Source organism: Dermacentor albipictus, chromosome 1, assembly GCF_038994185.2.
Source record: "Dermacentor albipictus isolate Rhodes 1998 colony chromosome 1, USDA_Dalb.pri_finalv2, whole genome shotgun sequence".
Classification (NCBI taxonomy): Eukaryota; Metazoa; Arthropoda; class Arachnida; order Ixodida; family Ixodidae; genus Dermacentor; species Dermacentor albipictus.
The window spans coordinates 489,031,445-489,045,732 of record NC_091821.1 but is presented as its reverse complement, the minus strand read 5'-3'; the positions used below and the strand labels follow the sequence as shown (position 1 = coordinate 489,045,732).

General features: G+C 46.8%; 1 protein-coding gene and 1 long non-coding RNA gene across 3 annotated transcripts in view; one reads left to right on the top strand and one right to left on the bottom strand.

Annotated features, from left to right (window-relative positions):
- LOC135912853 (uncharacterized) overlaps positions 1 to 2,212 on the bottom strand; it is an 81,060-nt gene extending 78,848 nt beyond the window's left edge. For both annotated transcript variants that reach the window (XR_010567802.1, XR_010567803.2), the window contains exon 1: positions 1,952 to 2,212. This is a non-coding gene — a long non-coding RNA (uncharacterized lncRNA). The remainder of the gene's footprint in view (positions 1 to 1,951) is intronic.
- LOC135912830 (endothelin-converting enzyme 2-like) overlaps positions 1 to 14,288 on the top strand; it is a 147,488-nt gene that overhangs the window by 104,565 nt on the left and 28,635 nt on the right. The window lies entirely within an intron of this gene.

Sequence of the window (14,288 nt, the reverse complement as noted above, 5' to 3'; positions counted from 1 at the left end):
CGTTTTCTTCCTCGTAAACATCCGACCAGTCAACACACTCGATCATCGAGTGAAAAGCAGATTGACTCATTTGATTAAAACTGCGATAAGGTACTGGGGGAATGCGAGCAGGATGTATTTTGTTTTTTGGAACAGGAAAGATACAAAACACAGGTAACTGATCACTCAAATCGACTGAAAAAATGCCAGGTATAACATCACTTTCATCATGACTAATTACACACAGATCAATCAAAGTTTGACTTAATCCGGTTATTCTTGTCGGCGAGCGTATAACATTTGAACAAGAGAATGACTCAATTATGTCTAAAAATTGTCCGGACAGTGAACTGTCTATTAGTAAGTCAATGTTAAAATCACCAACCAGACAATGGGAAGCATTGCAGAGGACACATATTCAAAAACAGACGTAATATATTCAAAGAATGCTGTAGCTTCACCAGAAGGCGGGCGATAAATTGAAGCAATGACTGTTCCAGCACTCTTAACAACGATTGATTCATAATGCGCAGTAATACCAGAAAACTGCGACAAGACATCATAGGCAATGTCATCTTTATTATACAATGAAGTTCCTCCACCTCTGCGACCTGATCTATAAACACCTTCAGACCTATAGCCGGAAAAGTGTACAACATCTTGAACATTCTGAAACCAAGTTTCCGTAAATGCTATGAAGTTAAAATTATAATCAAGGGATTCAAAAAATGCCTCTGTTTCAAGTTGCTTGTTCCTCAAGCTTCTTATATTTGCGTGGAAAACTGACATGTTATCGCTTTTTCTGCGCAGGGTATGTACTAGGGATTTAAAAGAAGAAACATCGTGATACATAACCTTAGTGAAGTCAGTCATCGAAAGCAGAAATCACAACAACGAAAATTATAAGCAGTGCAATCTTGTGGCCGTTCAACGAATCTTATCAAGATCAGCTTCGCAATTGATGCGCACTGCCCGCTGGCCAGATGCCTTACGCATGAAAAGCTTTCCATCCTTTTGCCATGCGAACTCGTAGTGCATTTCCCGCGCCTTTGCCTTCATCATCCATAAAAGTTTCTTATTCTGCGGTGTCAAATTGTCTCTGAAATGTGTCGCCAATTGAGCAGCTGTAAGTTCGTTTTTCTTTGCCATCCATTCATCGCGCATGACACGTGATGTGAAACGAACTAATATTACCGAGGCCCTGCCAGGCTTGGCAGGCAGCCTGTGTAAGGCCTCAAAGTCGGTACGGGTCAACTAAGGAAGGTGAAGTTTATTTGCCAGTTCATTCACCCTAGCGAGCAGATTCTCGTTTTCAACATCTGGCAGTCCATGAATTTCTAGATTCTGTCTTCTACTGTACTGTTCGAGGGCAGCGACCTGTTTTTTCAATTCAGACACTTCCTGATTGTTGTGGGAGGATTCCACCACATCGATTCTTTTCCCAAGGCTTAGGATTTCTGCAGATTGTTTTTTTTAATTCGGCATGTACCATGTCGTACTGTTCAGACAGATGCTCAATGGAGTGTTCCATTTTGTCGACCGTTTCCTTAATTGAAAAAAGAGCATCCACCCTACTCTGAATTACAGGTAACTGAGTCAATTTTCGATTACTTTCAATGAGCACCTTCTCCAGTGCTTTTTCATCCCGAAAGTTACCACTTGCGCATTGAGTGCCACGGGCAGCTAAGACAAGACATGTTTGGCATTTCCATGCTCTTTTTGACGTATCATCTTTAGCTTTGAAGGCAGTTTTGCTTATGCCCGAGCATGTTCCCAAATGGTAACTGTAGTTACATTCAGAACACGTTGGATTCCCACAATTATCTGGGAGGAGCTCATTACAGACCAAACACAACTGCGACATTTCGGTTCAAAGAACAGAAGTTACAAAGCACTTGTAAAGGAAATATACGCAGCAGTGGTGGTGGCAGAAGCAATATAAAACGTTAAAGTAGTCAGAAATTAAACCAACCTGCAAAAGCAGAGGATAGCGATCACTGTAGAGCCGTTCCGTCCGTTGCCACCACCACTGAGCAAATGGGCTCGTCGAAGGCTTGCCGTCGTCTTTAAGTCAGCACGGCGGTGACGTGGCTCATGACGTAGAGCTGTAGCTGACACGTGGTAGCGGCCGCTATCGAGAAGCTGCAGCAGGCAAGCGGTGATTTTGAAGACAGTGAAGTGTTCCAACGCAGTAACTGCAAAAGCAGAGGATAGCGATCACTGTAGAGCCGTTCCGTCCGTTGCCACCACCACTGAGCAATTCGACGGCACAGTAGAAACTACGCAATTATAGTACATGACGAAGAACGTTTTTCTACCACATTGTCTTTTGTTTTGTCTGTGGCTCAGATGGGCTGTAAATTATGAATTATCAACGCTTCAGGCGAAAACGCAGTGACACCCGTTGGCGCCAAGCTTGCGTTCTTTAAAGAGCACAAGTCGCCGCCAGTCGTCGTGCGCGCAGATGTTCGACACACGAGTTGGCGCTTCTTCAGAAGACTCAAAGACTCTTCCTATGATCAGCAAGTCCATCAGCATGGAGGAGCGCCGTATATTAGTTATTAATTACTTAAGTATCTTCAACATTGCGCAGGGGGATTACGCGCCATCCATTCTTGCGTCTCGAACCAAGCACAGAACAGATACATATGAAGCTTTACGTGAGAACCGCAGAACGCATACATGGGCAGAGAAAGCCCCGGCATAGACGAGAAATCAAGTAAGCTGAAGTGAGGGCCGAGATAATCAGACTAAGGACGAAGTCGGCGCAGGGCCCGGGTGGCATCACGAAGAAAATTCTCCAAAACCAAAGCGGCGAAACCATAGCAGCAATCACAGAGTACATGAACGAGTGCCGAGATTGGGGCACCATACCGCGGCAGTGAAAAATGGACCACGTGGTGATGATCCCGAAACCTGGCAAGAAATTTCTGATTGAGAACCTCAGGCCTATCTCTCTGACCTCGTGCCTGGGCAAGCCGATGGAACACATCGTTCACACTAAATCAAGCAACTACACGTAGGACACAGGCTTCTATACATTCACAATGCTTGGGTCCAGGTCGAAACATTTCACGCAGGACGTGCTACACCAACTGAAACATCAAATTCTGGGCCCGCGGGGTAGAGCAGAGGGACAAAAAGCTCTCTTAGCGCTGGACCTCACTAAAACCTTCCATAATATTGCGCACAAGGCGGTCTATAGGTAATCTCCGAGACCTGGGGGTAAGCCGCAAGGCGTACACCTACGTCCGGGGCTTTCTCTCTTACCGTACAGCTCAAATCACCACACGAGAAGGCAAGTAGGACGACATAGAACTAGGTAGTAGAGGAAGGCCGCTCAGCTGGCTATTGTCCCCTTTTTTCTTCAACGTGGCTGTGACCGGCCTGCCCAAAACCCTCAACAAAATCCGCGGCTTCAACCACAGCCTGTACGCCGACGAAATAACGTTGTGGGTGACAGGCGGCAGTAAGGGCCAAATGGAGGAAGCGCTCCAGCAGGCAGCGGAGACCCTAGAATGCTACGGTGTGGAGAACGGGCTCAGTATCTCCTCGCAAAAGCCGAACTCCTGCTGGCGTACACTAAGACCAGGAAACAATATGGAGGAACACCGGACATTAACGCCAAGGCGAACGAGGGCACGATACCTATCGAGGACCAGATCAGACTTAGGACTGCGGCTGCATGCGGAAGGCAGAAACCTCGATACCATCAATGCACTAGAGAAGAGCACGCAGCTAATACTAAGCCTACTGATATTGTTGCCAATAGACACTACCACACGCAGGAATTAGCCTAATGCGTTTAGTGGAAGCCTTTGTCAGCAGCCACGTCGACTATGTGGCACCTTACCTAACATTTGGTGTGACAGAAAAAAAAAACAATATGGAATGGATCACCTCACGAGCGTTCAAACAGACAATTGACGTCCCAAACACAACATCCAAAGAGAAACTCTTTGGATGTTGTGTTGTTGCGAGTGGCGGGAGCGTCGGCGGAGTCCTCGTTCAACCGCGAGACCGGAAAGAGCTCTAAATGTTTATCGAAGTCGCACGTTAAGCAAGCCTGAACGCAATTACATTGTTACGGAGCAAGAATGTTTAGCGGTTATTTTTGCTGCACAACTTTTCCTCTCATATGTTTATGGGCATCCACTCACAGTCATCAGAGATCATCATACCTTGTGCTGGCTCGTCAACCTTCGTAATCCCTCTGGACGTCTCGCCCGCGGGGCTCTTCGTCTCGAGGAGTACAATTTCACAGTTTCATTCGAGTGGTCGCTGACACGCAGATGCTGACTGCCTTTCGAGAATGCCACTGAATACGACACTTTGTGATGCGAATAAATTAGCCAACTAATTGCTTCTTCGGCACCAGCATTTCCTGATAAAGAGTCCTTTGAGACAGGAGCAGCTAGAAAACTCCAGCCTAGAGCCGCTTTTCGACGCTGTGAATGACTCTAGAACAACCCGAGGCTTTTGTGCTTGTGACGGCCTTCTCTAAACAAAATCGCAACCACTGGCGCCCGTTTTCTTCTTCTAGTTCCGGAGAAGCTACGCTCCACTATTATGCTGGCCATGCATGATGATCCAACCTCCGGACATATAGAAGCCACGCGTATATTTCATTGAACCCAAGAACGGTTTTACTGGCCCCGAATGTGTCGGTAGATAGAAATGTACGGATCCAATTTTACTGAGTGTCAGGCTCACAAGCATCTATGTACGACCCCAGCAACTTTCCTTTCGAGCAACTTGGAATTGTTCTCATGGGTCCCTTTCCCCTCTCATCGAAAGGGAACCGTTGGATCATCGTATGTACCGACTATCGGACCCGCTACGGCGAGACGGCTGCTATATCATTCGCCACCGTCATCCAAGTTTTCCTGTTCTGCTGCACTAGATCATTTTCCGCCACGACCCACCTCGGCTCATCATCATGGCCGCTAGTTTACTGCAGATGTCGTGGAAAAGATCCTTCGACTATGCGGTTCCAGCTTTTGCCACTCAACGCCGTATCACTCGCAAGCAACGGGAACTTGCGATCAACTTGCGACCATAACCAAAATCTGCAAACAAAAACCTGCCAGGCAAAAAAAAATAATTCTTTGACGCTTTGCCTTTTCCACTTCAAACAACAAAAACGCTGTTCTGAAACCTTGTCAAATGTAACAGAAAAGACAAAGCATGTTTTCAATCAATTCAGCATGACGGAGTGGACATAGAAAGTAGCTTAGAAAAAGCCAACTGCTTCAACAAGTTTCTTGCTTCCATTTTCTCTCCAAGTGCATCGAGCGCGATTCCAGATCCGTCTTCTAATCAGGTCATTGAACGCATGGATGATATAGTTATTGATGAACGTAGAATACGGTCTCTTCTCCAACATTTCGATTCCAGCAAAAGAGGGGTGCCGAATGGATTGGTAGGCGCTTTTCTCAAGTTGTGTGCGTCGTTCATCCCAACCTTTAAGGCACTCGTTACTCGTTAGGGCCCGTTACTTTCTCAATATTTATAAATGACCTTCTCAACACTACTGTTTCTTCCGTAAGATTGTTTGCGGACGATCTTATAATATATAGGTATATTACAAGCATTGCCGATACTGTTATTTTGCAAAACGATTTAGTTAAAATATAAAACTGGCGCAGAGAATCACATATGCAAATAAGCACAAAGAAAACAGTCTACTAGCGCTTTACAAAAAGTGTATGCCAGAAGCGGTATATTATCTATCCGGTTGCCCATTGCAGATCGTTTCCGAGTATGAGTACTTCGGTGTATTTCTCACACCATCGATATGTTGGCACAGGCACGTTGATTTCATTACAGGAAAGGCATGCAAAGTATTAGGATTTCTACGGTGCAATACAATACTATTTCTCCAGCAGACTCGCGATCTTCTGTACAAAAGCTACATTAGACCCATTTTAGGATATGGATGCGCCGTATGGGATGCTTCTATGTGTACCGACCGAGATAAACTTGAGAGTGATCAGAATATAGCAGCACGGTACGTAATCAGCAACTGTGAGAGAAACTTTAGCATTACTACTGCAAAACAAACATTAAAATGGGACACTTTAGAAAAGAGTAGGCAGACATACGCTTGAAACATTTTCACAATATATATTATGGCCAAATTTGAATTGACCTCAACAAGTATATTCTTCAGCCGCATTATATATCCAGACGAGCAGATCATGAGCTCAAGGATAGGGAATACAGTTGTAGAACTAAGCTTTTCAGAAGCACTTTTTTCCTCAACACCATTTTAGAATGGAATCGACTGGCTGCTGATGTACTTCGTATACTTAATAATGAACATTTTGCAACCAGCTGCTTTTGAAATTTGGTTCTTTATTTTACAGCATATAGTTAATGTAAAGTTCGCTATCTTTACATAGTGTTTTGTTACTTAGTTGTATGATACCGTTTCTTGCTTAAAAATTTTGTTGTCGTTCGGGCTATACATTGATATCCTGATGTACCACTTCTGTTTCCTAGCCTTTTTTTATTGTATTGTATACTATACTTCAGTTTATTTATGTCATAGGCCGTTTACATTGTTGTATGTAGCCCCCCAGTCTAATGCCTAAATGGCGCTGTGGGTGTGAGAGTAAATAAACAAACAATTGGCCTGACCCGAGCGTACCAAGGGCATAATGGTGAACATGTTGTTCATGTATGTCGCATCGGACCATAAAGACTGGGAGATTTCGCCATGCGTTACATGCAACTTTAACCCTGCGAAGCACGAAACTACTGGCTACAGCCTGTTTTTCCTCCTCTACGCTCGTCCGCAGCGTCACACACTGGACACCTTGCTTTCTTCCTCCACCCGGATGATCTTTCTATCACCGGTACTTCGTGTCTCACTGAAGAGGTTGGACGCTTGGCCCACATGCATAGTCTAACTTCGCAAGACCAGTCAAAAGCACGGTACGACAAGCGCCATCTTCTTCACCTGTTCTTCAAGGGATCTAGCCTGGCTATGGTGTCCGGCGCACAAATGTGGCCTCTGTCAGGAACTTCTCGCCAAATGTACTGGCCAGTACGTTTGTTGTGTTGTTGTTGTGCAGTTTGTTTCGTTTCTAGTTTCGCTTTTGGTGGTACGTCATACATGACGCCATAGTGGCAATAAAAAGGCTGGCGCTGTCAAGGCGTACGTAGAGAGGAGCGAGAAATGTGATCGCAGACGATTGGAGTCGTGGTTGTTCTTCTGGGATGGAGGGCCCCCGAGTGTGGCTCGGTGCGTCTGGCCACCTGACCCAGCTACCCCACACCTTATGGTACAACATATTGGCGACTAGCTAGGCCTTACGATCAGTTTCGCAGGACTTAAGCCTCCGCCTGCATTTCTGGACACCCTGGGTCAACCACCCATACCATGAAAGCAGTGGAAGGAACTACTTTCTGCCTACTTGGAAACGTCGGGTGCCACAGAGTTTGCTGCTTCTCGGCGGAAAGCCATACTTCTGCATTCGCTTGGCGTCGAGAGGCAACGTAAATTCCGCAACGCGTCGGCGAACGCTGCTTCTACTCTGTCTGCTACTACTCCCACGGTGCCAGTCTCAGATCAGCATACTGCTTCTACAAGTTACAGCGTCGGAAGATGCGTTTCAAGAGGCGCTGGGCATTTGTGACCGCCTGTTCTCAACCACGACGAATGTGCTTGTCGAATGGCACCGCTTCAAACAGAGGATACAACATCCGGGTGAGCCAGATATCTACATTGCTAATTTACGTGAAATAGCAAAGAACTGTGAGTTCGAGGGATCCTCTGACATAGCTGTCCGCGACCAACTAATTTCTGGTATCGCATCGGACAGGCTTCGTGAGCGTTTCCTTTTTGAAGGCGCAAGGCTGACCTTGGACAGGGCAGTTACAATAGCAGAGCATTACGAAGCAACTTGGAAGAGCCTTCGAGAGTTCGGCGCAGCGGAGGAGGTGAAGTACATAGGACATTCAGGCGCTTTGGCGTGGGAGTCGCGTGACGGTCGCCGTAAAGAGTCGATGCCCTCGCCGCAGAAATGTCAACAGTCGCAGCCGGCGTCTGCAGGGGATACGAAGCAGCATCGTTGCTACCACTGCGTGTCTACTCGACATTTGGCAAATTCGCACATTGCAAGGCTAAACATGAGAAATGCTCTGAATGCGGAAAAGTAGGCCACTTTCAGCGTATGTGCCGCAGTTCGGAATTTAAAGATGATAGTGATCTAAAGAAAGGAAGGACGCTTGAGGAATTTAAGGAGAGCGTGTGGGAAGTGCAAGAGGACTCCAAGCAACGCGTAACGCAAGTGCAAGCGGACGCCGAGCATCGTGTGACGCTGCTACATGTCTCGACCGGCGTTTCGCGCCTCGGCATTTCCATCGAACTGCAATTTGAAGGCGTTCCTGTGAACTTTTAGTAGATACAGGGACGTCAGCATCCATAATAACAGAGTACCTTTACATGAAGCATTTTTAAAGTATGAAGGCGTTGCTACCACCTGCTGTGGCTTTATTAGATTACTCTAACAGGAAGATCAAAGTGAAGGGCTGTTTTCCCGCTACCATTGCTTACAAGCAACGCACTGTCCCTGTTCTCTCGTATGTTGTGCAGCAAGGAACCGCAGTACTTGGATTGGATGCCATCAGCAGCCTGGAATTGCATATGCATGGGGCTGAGTTGAAATGCTTGCAAATGAAAAGTGTCCTTTCCGAACTTCTACCTACAGAATTTCGCGAGAAATTCAGCCACTTGTTCTCAGATGGGACAGGACTAGAAAAAGGCTTTGCGCATCACATCACCCGCAAGCTGGATGTGACTCCAGTGGCATCTAAGCTACGTCGACTTCCTCTGGCCCTTCGGGAACAAGTTTCTGTGGAAATACAGCGGCTTGAGCAAGCAGGTATTATCGAGAAAGTGGATGCTTCTGAATGGATTTCTCCAGTGGGAGTAGTCCGAAACAAGAACGGCAGCATTCTGCTTTGTGTGAATCTTCGTGAAGCCAACAAAGCTATCATCGTTGACGCATTTACTCTTCCACATAGCCACGACCGACTACATCAGCTAGCAGGGGCAACGCACTTTTCAAAAATTGACTTGGCATCAGCCTACCATCAACTGGAATTAACGCCTGAAAGCCGCGTTTGACATTTATTACGCACGACGGTCTTTTTCAGTTCCGTCGAGTGTGTTTCGGCCTCGCTTCTGCACCAGCCGATTTTCAGACGATGATGACTTCAATCCTGAGAGGCTGCAAGGGCGTACTTTCCTACTCAAATGATATCATCGTCTACGATAAATCTGCGGCTGATCACTCTGCGAACCTTCATGATGTTCTTCAGTGCATCTCAGCGGCTGGCCTGCGGCTTAACGAAAAGTGCTTGTTCAATGTGCAAGAACTGACATTCTTGGGATATGTCTTCAGCCAGAATGGCTTGTCACCCTTGAAATCGAAGGTTGAAGCTATTGTTCATGTCCCAGCGCTCACGACAACCACAGAGCTACGTTCGTTTCCTGACCTTGTCAGCCATTATGCCAAGTTCGTTTTTCACTTTGCTGACGTCGTAGAGCCTCTTCACGAGTTACTTCGTCAAGGAGCTTCTTTTTCCTGTGAGGACAAAGCTGCTCAAAGCTTCCGTGCGGTGAAGCAACTACTCGCAACAGGCAAGGCCGTGCAGATGCTTAACCGCTCGCTACTTCCGGTAGTGACTACAGATGCTTCCGATCACGGTGTCGGAGCAGCGCTACAACAGAGGTACGGAATTGAACTCCGCACCATTGCCTCCATGTCTCGAACGCTCTCGCAAGCGGAGCGCAAGTACTCGGTAGAAGAAAAGGAGGCACTCGCATGCGTATGGGCGTGTGAACCCTGGCGCATTTTTCTTTGGGGAAGGAAGTTGGAGCTACGAACTGACCATCAAGCTCTGGTTACTCTCCTCTCATCCCGGGGCACAGGCCGCCGGTCTACCCGATTTGCAAGATGGTCGGCACGTCTACTCTACTACAATTTTTGTGTACTATATCACCGTGGAAGTGATAACAAGGTGGCGGATGCTCTATCACGATTGCCTCTGTCAAACGTACAAGAACGAGAGGAAGAATTTATGTCGCTTCTTTCCACTTGCATCACAAACACACAACTTCAGGAAGCTGTTCAATCTGACTTGCTGCTACAGCAGGTGACGACTTACGTCACAACTAGGTGGCCGGCGAAATGCAGTTTTCAGCCTGAGTTGCGGCGTTTTTTCTACGTACGGGATGAGTTGGCAGTTATGGACAGCCTTCTATTGCGGGATGAGCACCGGTCATACCGGTTGCATTGCTATCAACGCTCGTGGAGTCGGCACATGAAAGTCACCAAGGAATTGTGCGCACAAAGCAGAGGCTTCGCACGCAGTATTGGTGGCCAGCACTCGACAAACAAGTAGAGCAGGCAATCTCGTCTTGCAGTGACTGCCAAGCGGCAGATAAGTCAGCGCAGCCCGCAGTAGCACCAGTGGAACCCATTCCGCTACCAGAGCGTGCTTGGAAGAAACTGGCACTGGAGATTGTCGGTCCTTTTACAAGAGCTAAGGAGAGCTGCAAGTTTGAAATAACGTTAATTGATCTTTATTCCCAGTGGCCCGAGGTATCCTTTGTCTCAAGTGTGACAACTAGTACTGTAATCGGATTCTTGACAGCAGTGTTCAGCAGAGAGGGGTACCCAGTTGAGATATTAACAGATCATGGACCGCAACTGAAGTCTTCCCTGTTCGAGGATTTTCTCCGAAAGCGCGGAATAAGGCATTCCTGCTCATCTATTTATCATCCTCAAAGTAATGGACATGGAACAAGGTCATCAAAGACTACGCGCAGCTTGCAGTTTTGGAACATCGGCCTATTCAGACAGCAGTATTAGAGTACCTGGCTGTTTATCGTAGTACACCACATGCAACAACGGGCGCTCCACCAGGTGTACTCTTGCATAGACGGCTCCACGCACCATGTTCGACATAGTGGGCTTATCCCTAGGCCCAGGTTTCTTTTACAAGCCGGCACCAGAAATTGCCCAATTACGGAAGAGGGTGAGAGATAAAAAAATTGGCAGCAAGGAGTATACAGATCGAAAAAGAGGGGCGAAAGGGCCAACGTTCCGTACGGGTGACTTCGTGAGGGTGAAAGATCCTCATGTTTCGAGGAAAGGCGATTTGTCCCACAGCGAACCCATGACGAAAATGGATAAAAAGGCAAATAGTGCTTTCACAAAGGAAGGCAACAACACATGGAATGCCGAGAGGCTGTTTAAGATGCCGTACATGGGTCGTCAAGGAGGCTCACCGTTGACAATAGCTGCTCCTGTGGATGGCGACTGGTATGCCAGTTTTCCTGCTGTTCCCGAGCCTTAAGCTAGGCCAGCTGAGCAGCCTGGCCTTCTCGACACCACTGAACAAACAGATTAAGCAGAGAACGAGCTAAGACAAGAGGAGCATCAACTAGAGTCCCCATCGACATCCAGAAGTGCTACAGCACAGTCTGAACGCAGAACTAGAATTCGCCGACCTCCAGCATGGCTTCCTTTGTTTTTATAGCATGGCTTCCTTTGGCTTCCTTCTTCCTGTTTTCCTTGTTTCTTCATTTTTCTTTGAAGGGAAAGTGTATGTTGTGTTGTTGTTGTGCCTTTGGTTTAGTTTCTAGTTTCGGTTTTGTTGTTACGTCATACATGACGTCATAGTGGCAATGAAAAGGCTGGTGCTGTCAAGGAGCACGTAGAGAGGAGTGCGAGATGTGATCGCAGACGATTGGAGTCGTGGTTGTTCTGGGACGGAGGCCCCCCCGAGTGTGGCTCGGTGCGTCTGGCCACCTGACCCAGCTACCCTACACCTTACGATACAACAACGTTATTTCTTACCAGTTTATTGAAATAAACTATCCATTGGCGTGTCCTACCACAAGTGGACGACGCTCTGCCAAGACGGAGGTTGTATACGTCGATCGTTTGAAGCCCTTCACTCCGAGAACTTGACCCGCCCGACGGGCTTGGTAATGGAGGGGACAAATATTACAGTTAATGCAGTCGCATAAATGGAAGAAAAAGATTCAGGAAGGGAGCCAGGAAGAGAAGGAGGATGTTTTTGCCTCTCTTGGAAATCGCGTGCGGTGCGGAGAAGACGATAAAGAACTAGAAAGTGGGTGGTGAGCGGTTTGGGCGAGCACACTTTTTTGACGTACGTCATGTACGGACGGTAATGCGCTAAGCTCGAATAAAAACTAGAGAAGGACCTTTCTCAAAGCGCTGTTTGAGGCTCGCGTTCAATCCTAATAAATAAGCTCCATTTCTTTCATGTCGTAACAGCATTATTTTGTCCAGTGTCTGTATCATTTTTAATGGTGGTGGTGGTGGTGTGCCATTTTTTCTTGCTATGACAGGCAACGTTTACGAGCGTCACTTACAGTGCGAAAAAAGATGTGAGCTTTTACGGACGAAAAACTACAAGAGAGTACACTCCTAGTAACTCTTTCATTGAGAATGATTCCATAATATGCGTTATAACACCTCTCACATGCCCTAAGTAGCCTACCCATGGACGTCTCAGCCTGAGAAATGTCGGACAGCATGAAGAGTTCTCTGCAGAGAAGTCGCTACCTTACGGTTTTTACAGCGAAGCTTTCTATGGCTAGGATCTGAAAATAATTATGTCCGAGATGTTCACAAAAACCAATAATCATGTGGGCCGATCCTGCAGTGCACGAAGGGCCCAACCTCAATGGCACATACCCCTGTGGACTCGGGGACCTGTAACGCACTCTTGAACTACCCTTGTCCCACCTTAGATTCAAAGAGGTCCGAGGCGCAAGGTAAAAACAGATCATTTTGAAAAAAAAAACGTTTTGCACAACTTTTTAAAAAATAACTATAAAAATATTCTCGACGCCAACCGCGAGAACGCGCTCGTTTGGCTGCTCCCGTGTTCGTCGTCGTCGTCTTCCACAGCTCGCTTCGTTGTGCAAAAAACTATCAGCAATGGCGCGAGCGTCGTCGTCTTTCACAGCTGCAGGTTTGTTGTCGCTCATCATTCCATTGTAGAATTTAACTTCTCCTGTCGTCAGCCGCATGTTTGCGTGTCGAAACGTCAGTGTATAAGTATAAAGTAAAAAAATAATAAGAAACAAAGCAGTAAAAACACGAAATATACAAAGTATAAAAAGAAAGATAAAAATAAAAAAATGAGGAACAAGCAAGGAAGCTTCGTGTTTGTGCCTTTATTCAACATGTATATCATATACACCATATGAAACCTAATATAGCTATTAAAGGGACCCTGAAGGGGACCCGACTTTGAGGGTTTTGTGCAAACGTACTGAGTCGTTAGAGTAAGTCCTTATCATTAATTGACGCATCTAAGTGCTCCGCGTAAGGCGTGTAATTTATTATAGGGTTTTCACAATGTACACCGCCGCTGATCGCAGCACACTGTTCGGCTGAGTTTCCAGCCACCTCCACCCATTTGACGTAAATTGCCCTAATGATGTCACTAGAGCGAGCTGCCCGATGGGTTGCCCAGGGCGCGTCATCGATCATTTTTCCAACTTTATGGTGAACAAATGTTGTTCGTAATAGTTGGAAAGTTAGTGAATTTGTTTCTATAAAAGGAAAGTGGCAGAAAGAGAATGCACAAGAACAATTTCTCAGTACACTTAAACACTTCCGCCACACCCCAAGTGTCGTCTGCTTGTGTTGCAAAGTGCTCCGTCTTGACGAGAGCTCCACGGTCACTGTCTGGCTGTCTTTTCGTGAGCGTCATAAATCGCCTTTGTTGCGCTGTGGGCTGCAAACGTAGCGACTGGCAATATGTCAAGCTGCGACATCTCGTCCCTCTGCAAGGCAGCAGACGAACGAAAGGAGTGGCAGCAGCGCATTGGTCTATCGATATCCGTTAGTCGCCAAGATTTGTGCGTTTGTGGCCGTCACCTAACACCGGAGGATTACTACCACAATAATGTTTCGCGAGTCTGGTAGTCGAGTAAACGCAAGCGCAATGAGAATAGGCCTGGGCGTTTGACCGTGCCATTTTCCGGGATGAGTAGAAGCACAAACTTGAATGGTTTGCATGGTGCAGCCACCTGGCGGCACAGAGCTCAACCGAACACACTATCAGTAACGAAGTGTATTCTTCTTTGCTGCTGGCGAAAATGTTTCGCAGGAGCGTAATTGTGAACACATTGTTTCTGTTAATGTACAAAATGTTTTACACTTGGATAGAGCAATGCTAGTTCTTTGCTTGACTGCTTAAACTCTGCGACACCAGGTGGCTGGACCGTGCATACCGATCAGGCAACTCAC